We start from the raw sequence: 13,437 nt of genomic DNA, 5'->3' as shown, positions 1-13,437 counted from the left end.
TGCCTTCAACAGATTAGATTATGTCCACCCACACTGATGAGGGTTGATCTTCTTTGCTCAGTCTGTTGATTTAAATACTAACCTTGTCAAGAAACACCTTCACAGACACACCCGTAAATAATCTTTACCAGCTATCTGGGCATTCCTTAGGCCAGTCAAGTTGATATACAAAATTAATCATCACAGGTTGCTGTTAGAATTATGACAACATCATAATTTATAACAATCTATTTCAAGTTAATGCCAACTTAATTACAATAATATACACAACTTTGTTCCTATGTAGCCCATCCCCTTCCCCCTCATTTTTTGTTGTTATTGTCATGCAAGTTATAATATATAATTCCAAATCTAGATATCCTACTCATTACTGATCATCTCCAGTACATTGTGTACCCTTGAATACAGAAAAAATATGAAATGCTTTGCAAATCTTAAGTCATCCTTGCACAAGGGCCATACTAGTCTTCTCTGAATTGTTCTAATTTTGGTATATGTGTTGCTGAATTGAGCACAATGTGATCTGATTTTACCATTAAAAACTTCACTGTGACAGCGTGAAAAATGGATTAAAGAGGAGGCCATCGAGGAGGTGAGAAGACTGATACAAGATGCTGGAATAAACAGATGAAAGAAGATGGTAGTCTAAACTAGAGTTCAGTACTGACATGCTAGAGAATAGAGGCTGACAACAAATTTGAAAAATGTTAAAGAGATAATATTAACTCGCTATGGTGACTGAATGTAGCGTTGAGGAATATAGAAAAGGAAAAGTGTTTAGCTTTCTGCATCATGTAACTGAAGGAATATGGTGCATTTCATAGAAATAGATAACTTTGAAATAGGAGCTTTGGGAGAAAATGCAACAAGCTCAGTTTTAGACCTTTTGAATTTGTGATAGTTGTTGGATATTCAAATAGAGACCCGGAGATGATCAATAAAGAATGCGATATCTAGATTTGAAACTAAAGTGAGCAATATGAGCTGTGAGTATAGATTTGAGTGATTAGTATGTAGATAGTAATGGAAGCCTAATAAGTTTATTAGAATGCCCAGTAAGAGTGAATACAGTGATAATAGAAGAAGATGAAGGATGGAATTCCAAGGAACAGTAATATTTGAGTTGGAGGAAAAGATTCTTCCCAAAAAAGAGAAGGAGAAGCCCTAGAAGTACCTGGACAAGCAGGAGAACATGTTGTCATGAAAGTTGAAGGAAGAAAGTATTTCCAGAATCAAGATGCCACAGAAAATAAGGACTACAATGTTTTCATTGGATTTAACAATAAAGAAATTAATTAATAACTGTGGTACATTAAAGATAGCTGTAAATTATTTGCTGTTCTCCCTATCAAGAAGTGAAGTCTATTTGCCTTCTGTTGAATCTGGACTGGATTGGACTTGTATTGACCAATGTGGCAGAAGTGAGGTTCTTTAATTTCTGAGGCCGAGCAGCTTCTATTTTCACAAGGTTGAAATTGTTCCTCTTGAAACTCAGCCTTCATGTTGAGAGAAGCCCACATGTAGAAAGGCCAGGAGGAGAAGGACTAACTTCTACCTGAGTTCCCAACCAAAAGCCAACACCATCTGCCAGTCATGTCAATGAGCCATAGTGGATGTTCCAGCTCAGTCAAGCCTCCAGGTGACTGCAGTTCCGTGCAGAACAGAGAAATTGTCTAGCTGAGCCTTGTCAACCCACAGAATCATGACAGATAACCAATGGTGTCTGTTGTTTTAAATGACTAAGTTTTGAGGTACTGTGTTACTCAGCAATTGACATATTTTCTTACTATTTTGCAATGTCCATAAGAGCAGCTGTCCTACTAGGGAACTGCGGGTGTAAATTGCAATGGGTTGAAGAGTGACTTGAAGGATAGAAACTGCAGACATCTATTTTAAGAAGTGGAGTGTGAAAGAGAGGAGCTATTTAGAGTGGTATTGGAAGAAGTTCTGTATTTGACAAAGGATGTTTTGTTTGTTTTTAATAGGAAAAACTTAAACAGTATTTAAGAAGGGGTTAGGTGGTGCCTCACGCTTATAATCCCAGCACTTTGAGAGGCTGAGGCAGGAGGACAGCTTGAGGCCCGGGGTTCAAGACCAGCCTCGGAAACACAGTGAGACTTCATCTCTACAAAAAAAAGTCAAAAACTTAGCCAGGCGTGGTGGTACATGCCTGTAGTTCCAGTTATTTAGGAGATTAAGGTGGGAGGATCATGTGAGCCCGAGAGGAGGTTGAGACTGCAGTGAGCCATGATTGCACCATTGCACTCCAGCCTGGGTGACAAAGTGAGACCCTGTCTCAAGAAAAGAAAAGAAAAAGTGTTCGTTTAAGTAAAAAACATTGAAGACACAGGAGAGATGAGTTAATTGATGGAGCAAGGTTCCTGAGGAGACAGGGAAAATGCTCTCTTATTCAGATGCCCCTAGAAAGGACCTGATTGGTTTCATTAGATATTATCCAATATGGATGCCTGGATGAGTGAACTCTCATATCTTACCTCCTCAGCAGTCATCCTGTGGATGGCTGCCTATGGCTCAGGCACTAACATATTTTCTAGTCATCTATGGCTAGAGTGTTTAAGTAGTATTGTTTAGGGTATTTCAGGCTACGAGTAATAGAAGACATATCTCAAAGTGGCTAAAACACATCTGAAGTTTGAAGGTTGATTAACTCAGCAGCTCAAAAGGTATCTTCAAAGTTCCAGGTTCTTTCTATCATTCTGCTCTGCTGTCTTCGGACTTTTATCTCGTTCTCTTAGGTGTGCTTCCATAATCGTCTCAAGATGACTGCTGCAGTTCCAGGGGTCATATTCAGAAGATAATGTCAAGGGACAGAAATAAGTTTCTCCATGCAAGTCCCTTTCCAGAAGTATTCTAGCAAACTACTCAAAAGTTTAGAATCTCATTATATGTCCAGTCAATATCGAGGATGATTTTAGGTAAATTATTTAAACTTTCTGAACTTCCATTTGCTCATCTGTAAGATGGGTAGCAAAGTATCTATCTCAAGGTTATGATAAGGAATAAAAGAGTTTTATATTAAGTGCATCACCTAGTGTTTGGCCCACATGTACTCCATCTTCCATCCTGTGTCTACAGTTCATTTTCTATGAAACATACTTGAGGTTCTCTCCTCCCATTTAAAAGACTACATATGGCTTAAAATAAAATTGATTCATGAGAACACATGCACACAGGGAGGGGAACATCACATACCGGGGCCTGTTGTGGCGGGGAGGTGGGGGAGGGATAGCATTAGGAGAAATACCTAATGTAGATGATGGGTTCATGGGTGCAGCAAACCACCATGGCATGTGTATACCTATGTAACAAACCTGCATGTTCTGCATATGTATCCCAGACTTAAAGTATAATAAAAAAATTAATAAAATGGATTCATCTTCTGGTACTAGAGTTTACTTTCCTGAAAATACTCAGAAGAGAGAAAAAAATAACTGGATATCTATTAGAAAAGAAAAAGGATGGATGGACAAATGAGAATGTCTGCTCCATGTGACCACCAGTCTGCAAGAAACTGTTCTGGTTGTCTCATTCTTGGGGTGTGAAAACTCCTGGGTTCCAGGCAGGAACTGAAGTGTCAGAGTTTCCTGTCTGGAAAAAAGGGAGACAGCCAGTGCATAGGATGGGGATCCAGGGCACAGATGGAGTATAGGTGCTGCTGTATGTGTTGGGTAACAGAGGTAAACACTCAGAATGATTTATTCTTATTCCAAGTATATACTGTATAGGATAGCCCTATGCTTCACCACAGATCTGAGATGGAGCCAGAATAATAAATCATAAAGTTCTCTGGGCTCCAAAGAGAATATAACCTGAATACCGAATAGTATTTGCATTATCATGTAACTAAGGCAAAAAAAAAAAAAAAAATGCATTCTCACATGCCCTGTGCTTTCTCTAGAAACAATTAAATTTCCCATCTAGAATCTCCCTTTGCTTATCTCAACAGACACAGTGCCATCTACTGAAATTAAAGCACCAATAGCCATGGTACCCTGAGGGATTCCCAGGAGAGCCCCCCTTTCTGTGGGCTCCCTGTCTCACCCACCTCCCAGATGGACTGAAGGGAGTAGGCGGAATCCACAGGCTGTTCTCCTGTCACAAACTGTAATGCATCTGTTCCCTGGTGCTTTCCGTGAGCAGCGAGAGTAAGACGTTCCTGAAGGGACCTAGGGAGCCTGGCAAGGCACTTACAGTGTAAGTGAAAGCTCTTTTAGGCTGCCCTCTTGCCTTCAACCAAGTATAAACTGAAGCTATTTTATATAGCAGAGGCATACTTTTTATATTCAATCATAATAAGGATGAATGACATGTCTTCCTTTGAGTAATTAGGAGATGTTTCTTTCCACACAATAGTGTAGCAATGTGTTTAAGTACGTTTATCCTTCTGTGAAATTTTTAATGGGTACAATGGATAAGAGATTAATAACAGAATCCTGGACCATTATCAAGACAGGTATGTCTTTGGGAAATGTGGGTAACCTAGGTTGCTGTGAAATTCACTTAGGCGAAAGTCCACATTTTAATTCATTATGTCCTCCTCAGGTGGCAATGTCTCTTGGTCTCCTACATGGAGAAATGGAGAAACAAAAGAAGACTGTTTCTGATTTAGCCACTACAGTTAATGATAAAATAGAAAATGGAAGCTTTAAAATACAAAGCCTTCTGCAGGACATACTCAACTCTTGCCCTCACCGCCTCTCACTTTACTATTCCTCCTCCCAAGGAATCTTGGCTCAGCATGTCAGGAAGCCCTTCAGGGACCATTTGTAATTTAAAGCTCTGCTTTGAATTGATTCTGATTTGGCTTTTGGTAGTCAGATCTGGCATCTCTTCCATTTGCCCCTCCAAATCTGGCCCCATTTTCTCTATTGCATTTACTGCTCATTCTTTCTGCTATCTTTTTATTAGATTTTCCAAAGCAAAACTCCCTGCAGTTAAGTCTGTGGTCTGGTAATTTATAACAAATATTCTTGAAATTGCCTCATTAAAAGGGGCATTTGAAGCTGAAACCTAAGCGTCCGTTGCCACGGTAACCACCGACAACTATTTAGAACAGCCTGCTTAAACCAGAGGGGTAGAAGATTGCTGTTGGCAGAGATTGAAGGTAGGTAACTAAACTCTACTGGGCAGGGGGAAAGGCCTATAGATTCTGATGTGGAATTCTCCATCTCAAGTCAGATATCCTTCTACATAATAAGACAAAATAAGCTGATGCCATGCTCCTGAGTTATCTGCTGCATGTAGTCTAGGAAATTTGAAAATTGAAAGTTCTTTTCACTGTCTGATTACCAAGGGAGCTTGGATTAAAAATGAATACCTCAAAATTACTTGATCATGCTTTGCATGTTCTTGAGCCAGTCATTTGCCTCTCAGTGCCTCAAGTTCTTTGTAAAATTTTTAAATGGCCAACATAAACTCCATATGTCTTAGTCTGTTTATGCTGCCATAACAAAATGCCTTAGGCTGGGTAACTTAAAAAGAAAAGAAATTGATTTCTTACAGTGATGGAAGCTGAGAAGCCCAAGATCAAGGTGCTAGCATTGATGTTTGGAGAGGTGCTCTCTGCTCCCAAAATGGTGCCTTGTTGTGAAATCTGCAATGTCATGGGGTGGGAGGTGGAAGAACAAGAGAACCAAACTCACTTACTCAAGACCTTTTAAGAGGGTACCTCACATCATTCTTGAGGGCAGAGCCCTCATGATTTAATCACCTCCCAAAGGCCCCACCTCTTAACACCATCACCTTGAGAACTAAGTTTCAATATACGAATTTTGGGGGTATACACACATTCAGACCATAGCACTATGTCAGCAGGTTATGTAAATATCAGTGACACAATAAAAGTGAAGCCTTTTTGTTAACAAGGTGCTACACCCAAGTAGACTAAAACTCATGTTTTGAATCTATAACTGTTCTCCAGAATGTCTTATGGATTGCCATTAGGCAAACTTCTTCTCTCAAAACAGAAACAAAAATGAAAACAATCACAATTCCTCTGAGAGAGTAGTGTCAAAATAACCTTATTTATTGCCTTTCCCAGCCAGGATTCTCCATAGTTTCCATTATCCACAGGCCTGTAAAAGAGCTAACAGTGCCTGTTAGGCATATCTAGAAGTGCTATAAAGGTGGTTATAAGAAAAATATATTTGGCAAATAATGAAGATTATTATAAAAAGTACAAATGACATTCCTTCATCCTGTTTTCTTGGTTTTCCAGTGCAAATTTGGATAAAATATTAAAGAGACAATTAATCAGGAGTGCTGAGCACTGTACGAAAATACAGGGAGATGTCAGGTCAGGCAATATATATGGGTAATGTAGAAAGATCTACATTTTTAAAAGTAGTTATATGCTTGGGAGTGTTTTGAATGTACTGTTTTCTTGGTAGAAATATAGTGCATTAAATCAACAGGATTAGACAAATATGACAGATGGAAAAACACATCTTGGTAAGCAAAGTATGGAGGGATAAAGACATGATAAAGAAGAAAAGACTGCAGAGTGTTGATGTTCTTGTGACAAGAAGAAGGGGGTGTGCACTGGAATGGAGTCGTGGTAGGAATAGTTATGGAAGACAATAACAACAACAACTAGTATCATATGAAAAGGGATTGAGTTATGGATATCAGTGGATGCATTAAATTGGCAAGATCTAGAATTTCTTCAGCACTGCACTCCTTTTGTTGTTTTTCATACTAGCACAACTGCATTACTCAGTATTAGTGAATTTTTGATGACTCATTCATGTACCTATGAAGGAACGGGGTAAGCAGAGCTTACTCATGACTACTTCGGGTAGTCATAAGTAGGCAGCCTGTGACCTCAAATGTTCTAAATTTCCTGCTTTTCACCAAGTGTGTAGGGAGGTCAGAGCTTCCCAGAGATAGGTGGGGTGTGGAGGAGTTCACAGAACATCGAAAATATTGAGATGTTCAAATCAGAATAGATTCAACATCAAAGAGAGATCTTGCACATATTTGAGAAAAGGTGAACAAAGCAATTCCACACAAAATTGCTTGTTTTGTGGCTGTTAATGAGAAAATTCCCTGAAACACACCTTTTACTGTTTATGTCTCAGACCTTGTAAATCATGAAATGCAATTTCAGATTGTAGTGTAAGACCTATAGAGAAACGTGGGTATTGCTGTTAGCTGTAAATACAGTTCTTTATTATGATTGCAGCTTGTTCTCCCTAAAATAAAATTCAGCATGTGCTGAATTTAAGTTTAGCTTGGCTAACTTTTCTGCCAGATAGAATGTAAGTACACTGCATATAATACTGTGTTAGCTTTTTTCTTTTCAACATGAACTCAAATTTTGAATGTTCTTATCAGTTTATTATTAAACCTTCATGCAAAAACAAAATGGGAAAATGTAAGGGCATAATCTGTGGCATCAGATAGAACTGTTTAGATCTTGATTATGCCACTTACTTGATTGCTAATCCTTACTTTCCTTATCTATAAAAATTGTTTGATAGACATGCTTACCTCATATGGTAGCTCTGAGGTATAAAGGAGACAATGAATGTAGACTTTGTTGGGATACTTACTCAGTAAATAATACCCATTTTCCCCTCCCAAGTTCTGAACCAATTTAGAAACAGACAAGAGTAATGCAGGGAGGAGACCATTATCATTGATACAGTTGACACTGGAGAGCTTAGGCTTCCTGATGCTGAATACCAGAATTAGACAGGTTCACCAACTGGTATCAGGTAGTCCTGGACAATGGGTCATTCCACTGGGAAAAAGTCTTTGCCACTATGCTTACAGTATGCCTAAAATCATGCTCCCTGTGAGATTTGCTACTAAAAGAGAAAGAGGCTGGAATACAAATACCCAGATTCTCTCAAACTTATCCTTGCCAGGGGAGGATAAATGAGGAGGTGGAAGTATCCAGGAATGTTACAGCTCATGCGGCTCCCTCTCATGGGAGGAAACAGCAGGAGTGGAGAATGAGTATTGCCTCCCACAGAATGATTAGCACAGTGCCTGGCACAAAGAAGCATTTATTATTTGTCATCTATGCCTATTATAATTACTGATTCTTAAGGAAAAGTGAAAATAAATACAAATTATACTTTGAACATATGGGAGAGTAGTAGGTGGCAAGTTTTAGAAAGACTGATAAAACCTGAATAGTTAAGGTCCTTATATGTCATGATGTGCATTTTCATTTTGTTTTGTAGATAATGGATAACCAAAAATAATCTTAAATCAGGGAGAAACCCTGTATTAAGTCTGTTGTCACCGTGTTATAAAGAACTACCGGAGACTGGCTAATTTATGAAGAAAAGAGGTTTAATATACTCATAGTTCCGCAGGCTGTATAGGCAGCATGGCTGAAGGGCCTCAGGAAACTTAAAATTATGGCAGAAGGCAAAGGAGAAGCAAGCATATCTTCACCATGGTGGAGTACTAGATGGAGAGAGAACAAAGGGAGAAGTGCTATACACTTTCAAACAACCAGATCTCGTGAGAACTCTATCATGAGACAGCACTAGGGGGATGGTGCTAAACCATCAGAAACCACTCCTATGATCCAATCACCTTCCACCAGGCCCCACCTCCAACACATAGGGTCACAATTCAACATGAGATTTGGGTAGGGACCAGAGCCAAACCATATAAACTTTCAAGTTTGCATTTTAGAATATGAACTATTTCTTAGACTGTTTTGTGTTGCTATAAAAGAATATCTGAGTCTGGGTAATTTGTAAAAGTAAGAGGTTTATTTGGCTCATGGCTCTGCAGGCTGTATGACCATGACACCAGCATCTGCTTCTGGTGAGGGCTTCATGGAGCTTCCACTCATGGTGGAAGGCAGAGGAGAGTAGGTATCACACGGTAAAGGGAAAGAAGAGAGAGAGAGAATGAGAGAGAGGGGAAGAGGGGCGGGGAGGGAGGTGTCAAACTCTTTAACCGATCTAACAGGAACTAAGAGTGACAACTCACTCAATCCCGTGAGAATGGCACCGAGCCATTTGTGAGGGATTCGTCCTCATGACCCCAACACCTCTCTCTAGGCCCCACCTCCAACATTGGGGATCAAATTTCAGCATGAGATTTGGAGGGGATGAATATTCAAAGTACATCAAACTCTAACTGCAGTATACAACATAGAGAAGATGAACAAAGTCTCCCTGAGCCAGGCACTATGCTGTGCACCTAATAGAATGCTCTCTCTTTTAATCCTCACAGCAATCTTGAGAATAGTGCCACAGTCACATCACTCCCATTTTAAGATGGCAGAACTGAAACTTTGAAAGTTTAAATAATTTACCCAAGATACTCAGCTTATAAATGAAAAATCTAGAATTTGATCCCATATCTACCTGACTCTAAAAGTCAGGACTGGCTTCATGGGCCTATGGCCAGTACAGTCACACAGAGACCTGAATTTAGAAGGGCTCTGTGCTGGGTTTCATGCTCTGCTCTGTCAGCATTAAAATTCTTAATCATTTTAGAACAAGGGGCCTGCATTTTCATTTTGCATTGGATCCCTTAAATGATGTAGCCAGTTCTGCCAAGATATCTTTTCTTACTATTATTCCGGTTACCACTATCACCAAATCTGAAAGATTCTACACAAATGAAACTCCCCTTTTCATCAGAGTTATGGAAAATTAATGAGTCTAGGTGGAAAATTATTATGTGTATGATTGTATATGGGTGTTTCTGCATTTACACGTGTAAATGTTCATAATTCAGAGCCCAGTCATTGTCACCACTTTTTTCTCAAACATTTTTTTGTTCCTAGGGACTTCACCAGTGCTGCCATGCTGGCCCTAGGCTGTGAGTTGGACCCAGACCAAGAAGTGGTAAGGACAAGGCTTGAAGACTAGTGAGGAAAGAGGAGAAACACATTCATGTCTAAGCACATGTGTCTGGTCATATTCCAAGTCTCAGCACAAATTAATTTTGAATTATCTGGTTGATGTTTTCCACATTTCAGCTTCCATCAATTGGCACAAATAATTAAGGGATGATGCAACACATATTGGTACAATTTCTCAACTTTTTTAGAGCTAGTCCCACTGAAATTCAGGTAGCTACTACAGACAATGGAAGAGGGTATTTTAGAAAAACATGCTATGTGAACAGCCCTACACTGGTGCCTTATTTTCAACCACTTTTTTAAACCATTAATTCATACCACTTTTTAAGGTAGTTGGCCACTCTATCCCTTTAACAAATACTTTTTTAAAAAAATTAGAAAAAAAAATTGAAAATACAAAAAGAAAGACCCTAGAAAAATCATTCTAAATCTTTCCACATTTTTTTTCACATGCACATACACACACATACACAGACTTACAAAATAGAAAATGGTGGGCATACTTTCTTATAATCTGGATTTTTCCTACTTATACTGAACATTAATGGTTTTGAAAAAAAAGCTGTAATAGTTTTTTTTTGTCATTTAAGTGATTTCCTGTTTTTTTTTTTCATGAAGTTCATTGTTGTAAAAAAATCTGATTATTTTCTTAAGCTAAAGTGAAATATCCTATTCAAAGGACATATACACTTACAAGACCCTTCATATATATTGCTAAATTGTCTTCAAGATTGGTTTTACCAATATACAGTCCCAGCTCAATGTGGGAATGCCTTTTCCATAAACCTATTTTTAAAAGTTCAGATCTAAATCTATTTGGTTTTCTCCTTTTAGCTGCTTATCAACCAAGGTGCATACTTTGGACTAAAGGGAACAGAAGATGCCTTGCCACTCTACCATACACACTGTGAACACATGATTGTAGAGGCAACATTGCCTCTCTCCACTGGAGAGAAGAGCTTTTCTTGGTTTACTATAGCTTTGGTTGTATCTTAGTTTACCATACCTTTAGTGAGGATATATGACTATTGCCTAAACATACTTTTTCTTTCTTTTTTAAACTAGGCTATAATATTTATTGAGCTATTTTTTCCTTGCTAAATGATATTATTAATTTATTCTCTCACATACTTCCCTAGAAGTTATTTACTCCCTATTGAATAAATGTATGGCTTTTTTTTTTTCCAATCTGAAGTAATGTTGCAATGTTGTTGCCTAATTTGAGGTCTCTAAAATGACTTGTAAATAGATCCCAAAGAAAATTATTCCAGCTAATTATAAATCTTTGAAAGTTATTTTTATGCTTTAGTTGTACTCTGTGAGCATTTATTATGGCCTTCTAGAGTTTTCTAGAATTAGAGAAGAAACAGCCTGAAAACCAACCTTTTGAGTAAGCTCAGGTATTACTCACAGAAGCCCACATACTTAGATCCTTTTCTAAATCCTAGGATTGCTTTAGGGGACACATATCAATGAATCATATTGATTAAACTTCAATGAGAAGTTTAATAGGAAACTCTTATAAAGAAATCATCTCTGGCCAGAAATTGAATAAGTAATTTTAGGGCAATATGACATGTTTTTGAGTGATAAGTTGGATTCTGAAAAGACACTTATTCAGTAATGCTAATAATCATAATTATTTTCACTAATTGCTTTCATCTCAAGTAATATTGTTTAATCAACTGCAGGAGGACCAAGAGAATAACACCAACTTGACCTTTGACTTTTAACCTCAACAGTGTGTCTTCACATCACTGCAGTAGCAGATTGCTGCAGTTCTTCCCTATTGTTTTCTCAAACGTTTCTTTGGAATAGTGCCCTAAACTCTAAGGGTAATTCATTTGCCTATAATGTCAGGGAACTGCTTGTCTGATTATTAGATCAAATAAGAAGATGAACTAGAGAGCTTATCAAAAAATCAGGAAAACATATTTGGGACACTACATAATATTTTGTGTTTGAATCTCCTTTTTTTTTTTTTTTTTTTACTGCCAGTCACTCTACTGCTGATTTTGGGAACCTTGCTCATTTCTTTTATTATAAGTTTACCATTTTATAATATACCATTGAACATCTGTAAAGGCCTCACATTTTTAGGTAGCTAAAATTGGATATTAATATTTTTTGGAAACCTGTTGCCTGGTAGTAATAAGGAGAAAGTGGGACTAGAAACTGGAAATAGTTATTTTGAAATTGTTAGCAAATTCTTCTGTCTCTAGAGGTAAAATTTTGAATTTACTTTTGAGGACAGATTGCTCCTTTACTTCCATGCCTTGATTCCCAGACACATGTATTTTGATTGTGGGGAAGATGCCACCATGGTCTCTAATTCAAAGTGTGTACCATATCCTGTATCATTCTTTTAAGCTGTTGTCTCCCAGTTGGCACCATAACAGAGTCTTCAGTGAATAATTCCAGCTTTGAAATAGCCCAGCTATTTCTGAGAGACTGGGTGTGTGATGAGGCATTTAGACCATTGCTAGGAAAACCTTCATCTGGGGAAGATGCTTTGAAAGGGGATGTTCATTTTCCTTAAGGTGCACCACAATCACCCCCTCTTACCACTAAATGCTTGGACAGGGCCAAATCTCAGAATGTTGTAGGTGGATAAGTAAACACAATGACCTGGGATAAAATAACTTACATGCCCCAACCATTTCAAGACTTTGCTAATAAATATCTAGCAACCGAAACCTGGGAACATGTGTGAGAGTACGTTCTAAGGGTCTTTTTCATAAGAAGATACATTAGATTGGGTTAAATTCATGGATATGGGTGTACTTAGTAGAGATTCTGGATTTAATGTATTAGCTCATGCAACTGGAGGTGGTTTTAGCATCTTTCTTGGTGGATTGACTGAAACTTGGACTCAGTGGTGGTCTACATTTAATGGGGATGCCATGCCAGAGCTTCCTTGGCATGCTATGGAGAAGGGAATCCACAGGCTTAAGACATAAGGTTGAACTGGATTTATCATGTGCAACCTGGTGCCCATCCTCCCACCTAATGCTCCACCAGAAGGCCTTGAAGACCTTTCCTTCACTAGGATATTGAGAAATACTTCAGTGGAGGGCACATCTGAATCCTTGAAATGCTCTGTGATTACTCTACTTTGAAGGTCAGAAATGACTGTGGGGGATGCTGCCCATTGAGATGGGCTCCCTGATTTATTACAATGTGCCTTGATGCATATCTTCATCTTTCTTTTCATTAACATTTATTGAGGCCAGGCACGGTGGCTCACACCCAGGCACGGTGGCTCATGCCTGTAATCCCAGCATTTTGAGAGGCCCAGGTGGGTGGATCACTTGAAGTTAGGAGTTCAATATCAGCTTGGACAACATGGTGAAATCCCATCTCTACTAAAATACAAAAATTAGCTGGGTGTGGTGGCGCACGCCTGTAATCCCAGCTACTTAGGGAAGCCTAGGCAGGAGAATCGCTTGAACTCAGGAGGTGAAGGTTGCAGTGAGCCAAGATTGCACCACTGCACTGCCTGGGTGACACAGCAAGACTCTATCTCAAAAATAAAATAAAATAAAAATAAATAAAGTCTATTGAGTTTCTTAGAT

At 38.6% G+C, this 13,437-nt stretch overlaps 1 non-coding gene across 1 annotated transcript; it reads right to left on the bottom strand.

Annotated features, from left to right (window-relative positions):
- Positions 1-409: 409 nt before the first annotated feature.
- On the bottom strand, positions 410-515 carry LOC115893313. The gene has a single exon (XR_004053331.1). It is a non-coding gene; the product is annotated as a U6 spliceosomal RNA (small nuclear RNA).
- Between the last annotated feature and the right edge of the window lie 12,922 nt (positions 516-13,437).

The sequence above is a fragment of the Rhinopithecus roxellana genome, chromosome 14 (genome assembly GCF_007565055.1).
Source record: "Rhinopithecus roxellana isolate Shanxi Qingling chromosome 14, ASM756505v1, whole genome shotgun sequence".
Classification (NCBI taxonomy): Eukaryota; Metazoa; Chordata; class Mammalia; order Primates; family Cercopithecidae; genus Rhinopithecus; species Rhinopithecus roxellana.
Note: the sequence above shows the minus strand (reverse complement) of the source record. Positions and strands in the feature narration are given on the sequence as shown.